This window comes from Tachyglossus aculeatus, chromosome 2, assembly GCF_015852505.1.
Source record: "Tachyglossus aculeatus isolate mTacAcu1 chromosome 2, mTacAcu1.pri, whole genome shotgun sequence".
Classification (NCBI taxonomy): Eukaryota; Metazoa; Chordata; class Mammalia; order Monotremata; family Tachyglossidae; genus Tachyglossus; species Tachyglossus aculeatus.
The window spans coordinates 95,423,053-95,435,928 of NC_052067.1; the positions used below are offsets into that span (position 1 = coordinate 95,423,053).

Genomic DNA, 12,876 nt, shown 5'->3' on the forward strand with positions numbered 1-12,876 from the left:
TCAAATCCCGGCTCCGCCACTCATCTGCTGGGTGACCTTGGGCAAGTCTGGGCCTCAGTTCCCTCATCTGTAAAATGGGGATGAAGACTGTGAGCCCCACGTGGGACAATCTGATCACCTTGTATCTCCCCAGCGTTTAGAACAGTGCTTTGCACATAGTAAGCGCTTAACAAATACTATTATTATTATTGTTATTGTTATTATTATCATTATTATTATTATTATTATTATTGTCACACAGCAGCAGACAAGTGGTAGAGCTGGGATTAGGAGCCAGTTCCTTTTGCTTCCCAGGCCCGTGCTATATCTCCGATGCCATGCTGCATTTTTCAACTTTGTCCAGTGGTTGAGGAGGGGGGTAGTCATTCAGTCAGTCAGTCAATTGTATTTATTGAACGCTTCCTGTGGGCAGAGCACTGTGCTAAGTGCTTGAAAGATTAAGATATAATATAACAGATACATTCCCTACCTACAATGAGTTTACAGGTGGGGGTCAGGGTTGCCAAGGGCAGTTCTACAGCCAGGATGATTGGCATGCCCCAAAAGTGTTGGGATCATCATCATCATCATCAATCGTATTTATTGAGCGCTTACTGTGTGCAGAGCACTGTACTAAGCGCTTGGTAAGTACAAATTGGCAACATATAGAGACAGTCCCTGCCCAACAGTGGGCTCACGGTCTAAAAGGGGGAGACAGAGAACAAAACCAAACATACTAACAAAATAAAATAAATAGAATAGATATGTACAAGTAAAATAAATAAATAAATAAATAGAATAAGAAATATGTACAAACATATATACATATATACAGATGCTGTGGGGAAGGGAAGGAGGTAAGATGGGGGGATGGAGAAGGGGACGAGGGGGAGAGGAGGGAAGGGGCTCAGTCTGGGATCAGTTGAGTCACTGAAGGGAGAGTTAGTGATGGAGAAAGGAGAGTTAGGGGTGTTGGACGGTCTATCCTTAACCATGAATCAGTCAGTCATATTTATTGCACACTTATTGTGTGCAGAGCACTGTATCAAACACTTGGGAGAGTATAATTGAAGAATACGACAGAGAAGCAAGCCGCATGGCACGGTGGATACAGCAGGGCCGGGGATTCAGAAGGTTATGGGTTCTAATTCCGGCTCCACCACTTGTTTGTTGTGGGACCTTTCATTCAGTCATTCAATCGTATTTATTGAGCGCTTACTGTGCGCAGAACTAAGCGCTTGGGAAGTCCAAGTTGGCAACATATACAGTCCCTACCCAACAGAAGGTTGACAGTCTAGAAGGGGGAGACAGAGAACAAAACATATTAACAAAATAAAATAAATAGAATAAATATGTACAAATAAAATAGAGTAATAAATATGTCCAAACATATATACATATATACAGATGATGCTTTGCTTCTCTGGGCCTCAGTTATCACATCTGTATGAGAAGCAGCGTGGCTCAGCGGAAAGAGCCCGGGCTTTGGAGTCAGAGGTCATGGGTTCGAATCCCAGCTCCGCCACATGTCTGCTGTGTGACCTTGGGCAAGTCACTTAACTTCTCTGAGCCTCATCTTTAAAATGGGGATTAAGACTGTGAGCCTTCCGTGGGACAACCTGATCACCTATCCCCTCCAGCTCTTAGAACAGTGCTTTGCACATAGTAAGCGCTTAACAAATGCCATTATTATTATCTGTAAAACGGGGATTGAGATTGTGAGCCCCACATGGGACAGGGACTGTGTTCAACTCTATTTGCCTGTATCTACCCCAGCGCTTAGTACGGTGCCTGGCACATAGTAGGTGCTTAACAACTATCATCATTATTGTTGGACAGACACATTCCCTGCCCACAGTGAGCTCACAGTCTAGAAGGGAAGACAGACACTATTATAAATAAATAAATTATAGTTATGTACAAAAATGAGTGCTGTGGGGCTAAGAGGGGGTAGTGATCTAAGTCAAGGCAATGCAGAAGGGAGTGGAAGAAAAGGAAAAGAGGCCTTACTTAGGGAGGGCCTCTCGGAGAAGACATACTTTCAACAAGGTTTGAAGGTGGGGAGAGTAATTGTGTATTGGATATAATAATAATAATGGTATTTAAGTGCTTACTATGTGTTGGGTACTCTACTAAGTCCTGGGGTAGATACAAAAAAGTTGGGTTGGACACAGTCCCTATTCATTCATTCATTCATTCAATTTTATTTATTGAGTGCTTTTATTTATTTATTTATTGTATTGTGTTTACAATATAATATTTATTGTATTGTGTATTGTATTGTATTGTGTATTTATTGTATTGTGTTTAAAGTACAATATTTATTGTATTTATTTTAGCATATTTATTGTGTACAGAACCCTGTACTAAGCACTTGGGAACTACAAGTCGGCAACATATAGAGACGGTCCCTACCCGACAACGGGCTCACAGTCTAGAATCGTGGGACTCACAGTCTAGAAGCGTGGGACCCCCAGTCTCGGTCCCCATTTTACAGAGAGGTGACCGAGGCCCAGAGAACTGAACTGACTTGTCCAGGGTCACACAGCAGACAAGTGGCGGAGCAGGGATTAGAACACACGACATCTGATGGGATGACTGAGCCCGTTCTTTCCTCTCCCCCTCGTCCCCCTCTCCATCCCCCCCATCTTACCTCCTTCCCTTCCCCACAGCACCTGTATATATGTATATATGTTTGTACATATTTATTACTCGATTTATTTTACTTGTACATATCTATTCTATTTACTTTATTTTGTTAGTATGTTTGGTTTTGTTCTCTGTCTCCCCCTTTTAGACTGTGAACCCACTGTTGGGTAGGGACTGTCTCTATATGTTGCCAACTTGTACTTCCCAAGCGCTTAGTACAGTGCTCTGCACACAGTAAGCGCTCAATAAATACAATTGATTGATTGATTGATAGGAGGGAGGGTGTTTCAGGCCAGAGGCAGGACGTGGGTGAGAGGTCGGCGGTGAGGTAGATGGGATGGAGGTACAGAGAGTAGGCTGGTATGAAAAGAGAGAAGTGTGCTGGCTGTAGTAGGAGAGAAGCAAGGTGAGGTAGGAGGGGGCCAGGGGATTGGTGAGGGCAGGTGTCCAGCAGGGCGACCAGTACATAGTTCCTCCGAGAGCCCCGGGGCTACTATTGGAGGCAGAGTCCTGGACTGGCTGGAGCTGAGCCAGGGTGGGTCACTAGGGAGCTGATGTTCTTACTCCTTTTTTCTAGGTCATGCTGCTGGGTAGCTGCATTTTCAGTAGTTACAAGAATGCTTTGTTTTTACTGACTCTTCCTCTCCTCCCAAACCACTGGGGGACACGGAGAATGTCTGCCGGAGGACCTTAAAATGTGCAACTTTCCATTTTAGTGAGCTGCGACTGGTATTTCTCTAGCTTTTGCAGTCCTTTCTTTTTGCGCGTTAGGGGAAAGGGGAGTTACTCTGATACTTAAGCATATATACATATGTCTGTCCTTGGATTTCGACTATGAGTTCAGGAGCTGGTTAGGGATCTATAATGAGAGCGGGAAAATGTTTATAATCTACCCCCAAATCGATTCTCTTATTTATTTGGGGGAGCCTATGATTGAGTCCTGAACCCCAGTAAAGTAAATCATTCATGGATTGTGGTCCTTGGAGAACCAGGCTCTAGGATTCATTCATTCATTCAATCGTATTTATTGAGCGCTTACTGTGTGCAGAGCACTGTACTAAGTGCTTAGGTTGCCCGGGGAGTAGTGAATCTGGATCAACCTTCTGATTTGTGTTCCTGGCCGATCTCTAGCATTTTCTTGGGTCTCACTTAACAAATGAGGATGAGGCCAGCTGACATCTTTGGGGACCACAGGATTCCCCATTTGGCTTCCTTTGGGGTTCCCGGAATTCCCAGCTTGGAACTAAGACAGGAAGGGCCGCTGGGTCCTTATGTCTATGGTGGCTGGGTGGACTGTTTCCATTCCTGAAGATTGCAAACGTCAAGTGGAAAATGAGTTGTGTCCCTCTGGGTGTCACTGAAAATGGACTCTGTGGTGTGGATAGGAAAGTTTCCCTCAGATTTTCATTTTTTTTTTAATTTTGTCATGATTTATCGAGCCCTTAGTATGTGCTAGACACTGTATTAAGCACTGAGATAGATTCAAGTTACTCAACTTGGACACAGTGCCTGTCCTACATGGAGTTCACAGTCTGCATCCACGTTTTACAGATGAGGTAACCAAGGCCCAGAGAAGCTAATTGATTTAATAATAATAATAATAATAATAATGCAATAATGCCATTTGTTCACTCATTCATTCCATCATATTTATTGAGCGCTTACTGTGTGCAGAGCGCTGTACTAAGTGCTAAGCACTTACTACTTACAAAGCACTATTCTAAGTGCTGGGGAGGATACAGGGTGATTAGGCCTGTGCTCTTATTTCCTAAGCATTTTAAGAAACAGTGATATTTGGACTTTTGATGGCCAGAATTCTGTCACTTCCCTTTGATAATTCCTAGCTTAATTCATTCATATTTGTTGAGCACTTACCTTGTACAGAGCACTGTACTAAGTGCTTGGGAGAGTATAGTATAACAGTAAGCGGACACATTCCCCGCCCACAACAGCTTACAGTCTAGCCTAAGGAATCCTAGAGTAGGATGCCTCTAAAGACAGAAGTTTCAAGAGTAAGAGGTGACCAAGGATTTTTATTCTATCTCACCTTAAACCCCCAAATCTCTGAATAAGCAACGAGGATCAATAATAATAATAATAATAATAATAATAATAATAATAATAATAATGGCATTTGTTAAGCGCTTACTACGTGCAAAGCACTGTTCTAAGAGCTGGGGGGGATACAATGTGATCAAGTTGTCCCACGTAGGGCTCACAGTCTTAATCTCCATTTTTACAGATGAGGTAACTGAGGCTCAGAGAAGTTAAGTGACTTGCCCAAGGTCACACAGCAGACTTGTGGTGGAGTTGGGATTCGAACCCATGACCTCTGAGCCACGCTGCTTCTCTATGTATCTGGATGATCAGATCTGGAAGTACAGGATACAGCATTCTCATCTCTGGCAAGTGAGAGCAGAGCAATTATACTGTGGGATTCACCGGAAGTTGTATGAGTCTCTGTCGTCAATTATAGTGGAATTAGACATCTAAATCAGCATGGCCTAGTGGAAAGAACACAACACTAGGAGTCAGAAGACCTGGATTCTAATCTCCCACTTTCATTCATTCATTCAATCGTATTTATTGAGCGCTTACTCTCTGCAAAACACTGTACTAAGCGCTTGGGAAGTACAAGTTGGCAACATATAGAGACGGTCCCTACCCAACAGTGGGCTCACAGTCTAGAAGGGGGAGACAGACAACAAAACAAAACATATTAACAAAATAAAATAAATAGAATAAATATGTACAAATAAAATAAATAGAGTAATAAATTTGTACAAACATATATACATACATACAGGTGCTGTGGGGAGGGGAAGGAGTTAAGGCGGAGGAGATGCGGAGGGGGAGGAGGGGTAGAGGAAGGAGGTGGTGCAGTCTGGGAAGGCCTCCTGGAGGAGGTGAGCTCTCAGTAGGACTTTGAAGGGAAGCCACTTCTGCCCCTCTGTCTGGTTTTTTGACCTCGGCCAAGCCACTTAACTTCTCTGTGCCTCCACTTCTTCATATCTTCTTCCTTTTATTTAGACTGTGAGCCCCACGTGGGTCAGGGATTGTGTCTATCCCAGTGTTTAGCGCAGCACCTAGTATAGCAGTGTGGCCTAGAGGGTTGAACATAGGCCTGGGAATCAGAAGGGCTGGGTTCTCATCCTGGCTCTGCTACTTCTCTGCTGTGTGACTTTGGGAGAGACACTTCACTTCTCTGGGCCTCGGTTACCTTATCTCTAAAAGGAGGATCAGGACCGTGAGTCCCTTGGGGGACAGGGACTGTGTCCTACCCGATTTGCTTGTATCCACCCCAGCGCTTAGTTCAGCGCCCGGCACATAGAAAGCACTTGACAAACACCACAATTATTATTAGTAGTACAATGTTTGGCCCAAGCAGCATGGCTCAGTGGAAGGAGCAGGGCTCTGCAGTCGGAGGTCACGGGTTCAAATTCCGGCTCCGCCAATTGTCAGCTGTGTGACTTCGGGCAAGTCACTTAAGTTCTCTGTGCCTCAGATACCTCATCTGTAAAATGGGGATTGACTGTGAGTCCCCCGTGGGACAACCTGATCACCTTGTAACCTCCCCAGCGTTTAGAACAGTGCTTTGCACATAGTAAGAGCTTAATAAATGCCATTATTATTATTATTGTTATTATTAACAGATACCATTACAATGTCATCCAGTCTATTCCTCTCTCGGTAGATAGGATTGCATCCTAACCTCTCTGTAAAGACTGTTCGCTACCTGTTTATGTAGACCATAATGAGGCAAAGCCACCCAACCCAGAACTCTGTTTCAACAGAGTCGAATGTCCCAGGACGTTTATAGGAACTGTATACTGGTTGCGTTCATGGTTGCCATCGGCCTCCCTGATTCTTCTCCTCTCTATTCATAACGTTTCCTCCAGTGACCCCTTCTGAACCCTTCATCCACTGAAAATGTTAACTCTTTTTGAGACTCCTAGCCTCCCTTAATTTTACCCTCTCAAATCATCATCAAACGTATTTACTGAGCGCTTACTGTGTGCAGAGCACTGGACTAAGCGCTTGGGAAGTACAAGTTGGCAACACATAGAGACAGTCCCTACCCAACAGTGGGCTCACAGTCTAAAAGAATAAATAGATAAATAGTCTCAAATCAATCAGTGGTATTAATTAATAATGATGGCATTTATATAAGTGCTTACTGGGTGCAAAGCACTGTTCTAAGTTCTGGGAAGGTTACAAGGCGATCAGGTTGTCTCACGGGGGGCTCACAGCCTTAATCCCCATTTTACAGATGAGGTAACTGAGGCCCAGAGAAGTTAAGTGACTTGCCCCAAGTCACACAGCTGACAATTGGCGGAGCTGGGATTTGAACCCATGACCTCTGACTCCAAAGCCCGGGCTCTTTCCACTGAGCCACGCTGCTTCTCTATTAATTGAGCACTTACCATGTGCAGAGCAGTGACCTAAGCGCTTGGGAGAGTACAGTACCTCAGAGTCGATCAACATAATCCCTGCCCACAAGGAATTTACAGTCTAGAGGGAAGAGTTTACCAAAGAAGATGATTCCAGAATTTTCTTTAGTAAGACTGTCTCACAATCACTAATCAGGAAGTGCTCCTTCATCTGGTTCAAATGAACAATTTAAGTTCATTAATTCATTCATTTATTCAGTCATATCTATTGAACACTTACTGTGTGCAGAGTGCTGTACTAAGTGCTTGGGAGAGTTCGATAAATTCAATACCTCTTGCCTTCCCACTGGGAAAAACAGAGAAAACTCTCAACGTGACTTGTCTAGTAACTTCATGTTCTCTGAAAATCATGTCCCCCCAACAGTAGCCTCCTATGTTGCAGACAAAAATAACCTCAGCCCTTTGGGCTTTCCTCTAGGGGCCATTTCTTTAATTATTTGCTGATTTTCCTTTAGCTCATCCTGACACCTATCCTCCATATCACCGTTCAGTCGTGGGATCTGAACCCGGTACTCACAGTATGGAAAGCAGCATGGGAAGTCAGAAGGTAATGGGTTTTAATCCTGGCTCTGCTGTGTGACCTTAGGCAAGTCACTTCACTTCTCTGGGCCTTAGTTATCTCATCTGCAAATTGGGGATCAAGACTCTGAGCCCCAAGCGGGACAGGGACTGTCTCCAAACCAATTTGCTTGTATCCACTCCAGCACTTCAAATAGTGCCATGCACATAGTAAGCGCTTAACAAATACCATTATTATTATTATTACTCATAGGTGAACTTCAATGTTAGTGCTGTCTTCTTTGAATACAAAGGCAATTGTATATAGAGCAGTGGTAATCAATCGATGACATTTATTGCCTGCTTACTAAGTGCAGAACGCCTTACTAAGAGCTTGGGAGAGTACAAGAAAACGGAGTTGGTCGAAGAGTTGGTAATTGGAGAAACAGCATGGCCTAGTGGATGGAGCACAGGCCTTGGAGTCGAAAGGATATGGGTTCTAATCCTGGCTCTACCACATGTCTGCTATGTGACCTTGGTCAAGTCCCTTAACTTCTCTGTGCCTCAGTTACGTCATCTGTAAATGGGGATTAAGATTGTGAACCCCATGTGGGACAGGGACTGCATCCAACCCGAATTGCTCGTATCCACTCCACCACTTCAAACAGTGCCTGGCACATAGTAAGCGCTTAAGGAATACCACAGTAATCATTATCATAATAATAATAATGACATTTATTAAGCACTTACGATGTGCAAAGCACTGTTCTACATGCTGGGGAGGTTACAAGGTGATCAGGTTGTCCCACAGCCTTAATCCCCATTTTACAGATGAGGTCACTGAGGCACAGAGAAGTAAAGTGACTTACCCAAAGTCACACAGCTGACAATTAGTGGAGCCAGGATTTGAATGCATGACCTCTGACTCCAAAGCCCGTGCTTTTTCCACTGAGCCACACTGCTTCTCATCATCATCATCTTGTTCCCTGTCCACAAGGAGCCTCCGGTCTAGCGGAACGCCCAAACCCTCTAAATAGCTGCAAGACCCAGATCTTACCAAAACACCTCAAATCCTGCAGGAGAAACAGTTTCAGCTGTATAATCGATGGGAGCCAGACACAGCGTCAAATGATAAGGCAGGATCATCAAAGGGAGGTCTGGGTCTCTAGACTGTAAGCTCATTGTGGGCAGGGAATATGTCTGTTTATTCTTTCTTATATTCTTCCAAGCAATTAGTACAGTGCTCTGCACAGAGTAAGTGCTCAATAAATACGATTGAATGAATGAGTGAATGGGAATGCGGGCAGGCAAAGGCACTGAAGCGGAATCATCACTTCTTCACAATTTTGCAGGGTAGAGCATGGGGAGAGATAGACGACAACAGGATACCCAGTCGTCTACTCTAAGATGAGTTGAAATGAGGAATTTGTAAGCCACTGGGATGGAAGATTCACTGATGTGGCCCAGCTGAGACTCAGGAACCAGGAATCCGACTCTACTAGCATACAGCATTAAGGAAAAGGGTTCCTCTCTTAGAGTAGGGACTGCAAGAAGATGGTAATAATGGTGGTGTTTGTTAATAATAATGATGGCATTTAAGTGCTTACCATGTGCCAAGCTCTGTTTTAAGCACTGGGGGGATAGAAGGTGATCAGGTTGTCCCACGTGGGGCTCACAGTCTTCATCCCCATTTTACAGATGAGGTAACAGAGGCACAGAGAAGTTAGGCGACTTGCCCAAGGTCACGCAACTGACAAGCGGCGGAGCTGGGATTTGAGCCCATGACCTCTGACTCCCAAGCCCATGCTCTTTCCACTGAGCCATGCTGCTTGTCTCAGCACTGTATTAAACGCTGGGGTAGATACCAGATAAAAGGTCAGCCACAGTCCCTTGCTACTACATCCCATTTGGATCAATCAATCAGTCAGTTGTGTTTATTGAGCCCTTACTGTGTGCAGAGTACCATACCAAGTGCTTGGGAGAGTACAGATGAAGAAACTGAGGCACAGACAAGTGAAATGACTTGCCCAGGGCTACCCAGCAGGCAAGTGGCCAAATCGGGATTAGAACCCAGGTCCTCTGGTTTCTAGGCCTGTGCTCTTTAATGGAAGATGGAATTAGGCTCTCTAATTAGTACATGTCACAGCAGAGAATAGGACAACTTTGGATCATGTGTATAGTGTGTAAAGAAGTGTGGTTGCACAGCTATCTTTTCAGTCCCACTTTCACACATGGATTAAATCTCATCATTAGAAGCATCATCTTCATTCATGAAAGACAGCATATGTTCTCCATCTCCTGTCTGTCTGTGTGTCTCTGTCTCTCTCCCTCTCCCCCTCTCTCTTCTGCCACACTCCTTCTCCACATGGGAGATAATTATTTCTCAGTTTTGACCCACCCTTGTCATATTGATGTGGCATATTTGCCTACATAATATCCTGCTTGTTTGTCTTGCTAGAGCATTTTATGAACTGTTTCAGATTTAACTTGCTGGGGATTTTTTTTTCCCCTCCGTAGGCAGAGCCGGACCTGTTCCATCTTATTTTTATGAAGTTTGTTTGGTCCCTCGTGGGTGGCTCAGGGTCACTGAAAGTCACTGGGTCTTAGGGTTGGGGAAGCATTAGAACTGGTTTTGGGAGATGAGGTTTGTTACCTCTAATCCTCCATTCATTCATTCATTCAATTGCATTTATTGAGCACTTACTGTGTGCAGAGCACTGTACTAAGTGCTTGGGAAGTACAAGTCAGCAACATATAGAGATGGTCCCTACCCAACAACGGGCTCACAGTCTAGAAGGGGGAGACAGACAACAAAACAAAGCATGTGGACAGGTGTCAAGTCATCAGAACAAATAGCATTAAAGCTAGATGCACATCATTAACAAAATAAATAGAATAGTAAATATGTACAAGTAAGATAGAGTAATAAATCTGTACAGACATATATACAGGCGCTGTGGGGAGGGGAAGGAGGTAGGACAGGGAGGATGGGGAAAAAGGGGGTTCAGGCTGGGAAGGCCTCTTGGAGGAAGTGAGCTCTCAGTAGGGCTTTGAAGGGAGGAAGAGAGCTAGTTTGGCAGATGTGAGGAGGGAGGGCATTCCGTGCCAGGGGGATGACGTGGGCCGAGGGTCGATGGTGGGACAGGTGAGAACGAGGCCCGGTGAGGAGGTTAGCGGCAGAGGAGCGGAGGGTGCGGGCAGAGGGTGTCAGGTGCTTCCCATGTACTCTGGTTGACCCACGTGGGATGGATTGCCTGGGCAGGTCCACCTGGCCAGCCCAGAGAAGGGTGGGTTATTTCTCCCATCCTGCTTATCCTCCTAAATAAAGGGGGCTGGGTATTCTCAAAATGACTTTTCAGCCTACCTGAGGGGAAACTAAGGTGTTCTCTGAGAATTGCACCTGGAGAGTTTCCAGTCCTCTACCAGTCTTGGCTACAGGAGGGAGAGTCAAGCAGAGACCTGTCCATTCTATTCCTAGCTTGGCCAGTGGCTGGGGATTGGAAGGCAATCTGCTAGAAGCCAAAAACTACCCCCTGTTCTGGGCAGCAGTGACATGGGAGAGAGTCGAGGGCCGAGACTCCTGTTTGCCATATGAAAGGAGGCAATGGTAAAGCACTTCCATATTTTGACCAAGAAAACTGTATGGATGCACTACCAGAATGATTGCAGATGAAGGTGGGGCGTTCCAGGAGAGATTTGTCCACGGATTCACTATGGATAGGAAATGACTCGACACCATAAGAAAGACAAATTTGTTAAGTGCTTACTATGTCAATCAGTCAGTTGTATTTGTTTAGTGCTTACTGTGTGCAGAGCACTGTACTAAGCACTTGGGAGAATACAACAGAAAAATATAAAACACATTCCCTACCCACAATGAGCTTTCAGTCTAGAGGGGGAGATAGGCATTAATATAAATAAGACATATACATAAGTGCTGTGGGGGTGGGATGGGGGATGAGTAGAGGGCTCAAGTCAGGGCAATGCAGAAGGGAGTGGAAGAAAAGGAAAAGAGGACTTAGAGAAGGCCTCTTGGAGGAGATGAGCCTTCAGTAAGACTTTGAAATGGGGGAGAGAAATTGTCTGTCAGATATGAGAAGCAGCGTGGTTCAGTGAGAAGCAGCGTGATTCAGTGGAAAGAGCATGGGATTGGGAATCAAAGGTCAAGGGTTTGAATTCCGGCTCTGCCACTTGTCTGCTATGTGATCTTGGGCAAGCCACTTAACTTCTCTGTGCCTCAGTTATTTCATCTGTAAAATGGGGATGAAGACTGTGAGCCCCACATGGGACAACCTGAACACCTTGTATCCCCCCAGCACTTAGAACAGTGCTTTGCACATAGTAAGCGCTTAACAAATGCCATTATTATTATTATATGAAGAGGGAGGGCGTTCCAGGCCAGAGGTAGGATGTAGGCATGGGGTTGGCGGTGAGATAGACAAAATTGAGGCACAGTAAGGAAGTTAACAGTAGAGGAGAGAAGTTTTCAGGCTGGATTATAGTAGGAGAGTAGCCAGGTGTGGTAGGAGGGGCAAGGTGCTATATTAAGCAGCGGGGCAGATACAAGATAATGAGGTTGGACCTAATCTCTGTCCCATGTGGGGCTCACAGTCTTTTAGTCCCCATTTGATAAACTAGGTTACCGAGGCACAGGAGAAGTGACTTGCTCAAGGTCATAAGTGGTGAAACTAGGATTAGAACCTAGGTCCTCTGACACCCAGGTCTGGGCTCCATCCACAAGGCAATCCTGTTTTGTGGCTGAAACTGCTGCAGGAGCATGCCCACAGTGGCAATCTCACAGCATCGACTAGTGGAAAGAGCCTGGGCCTGGGATTCAGAAGCTCTGGGTTCAGGTCTTGCTTAGGAAAGTCACTTAACAGCTCTCTGCCTCAGTTTCCTCATTTGTAAAATGGGGATTCAATTCCTATTCTTCCTCCTACTTTGAGTATGAGCCCCTTGTGGGGCAAGGACTGTGTCTGATCTGCTCGGCACCTAATAATAATGATGGCGTTCGTTAAGGGTTTGCTATGGGCCAAGCACTGTTCTAAGCACTGGGGTAGATACAAGGTCATCAGGTTGGACGCTTAACAAATCCCACAGTGAGGGTTGTTATTCTCCATGTCTCCCACCATTTCCCGCCTTGCGATTTTCCCCTTTGTGATGGGAAGACACAGGACCGACCGGCTATTTTGATTCCAGGGTGGTAATTCTGGGGATAACGATGCAAAACAAGTGGTGACCGCTAATTCTTCCCAGATGTTGGCCAACATCAGCTTATTCTTCACAGGTCTTTGAAGGG

The 12,876-nt window shown here is 45.1% G+C and overlaps 1 non-coding gene across 1 annotated transcript; it reads left to right on the forward strand.

Annotated features, from left to right (window-relative positions):
* Window positions 1-10,959: 10,959 nt before the first annotated feature.
* On the forward strand, window positions 10,960-11,097 carry LOC119924589. Its single transcript, XR_005449294.1, has one exon. It is a non-coding gene; the product is annotated as a small nucleolar RNA SNORA7 (small nucleolar RNA).
* The last annotated feature ends 1,779 nt before the right edge of the window (window positions 11,098-12,876 follow it).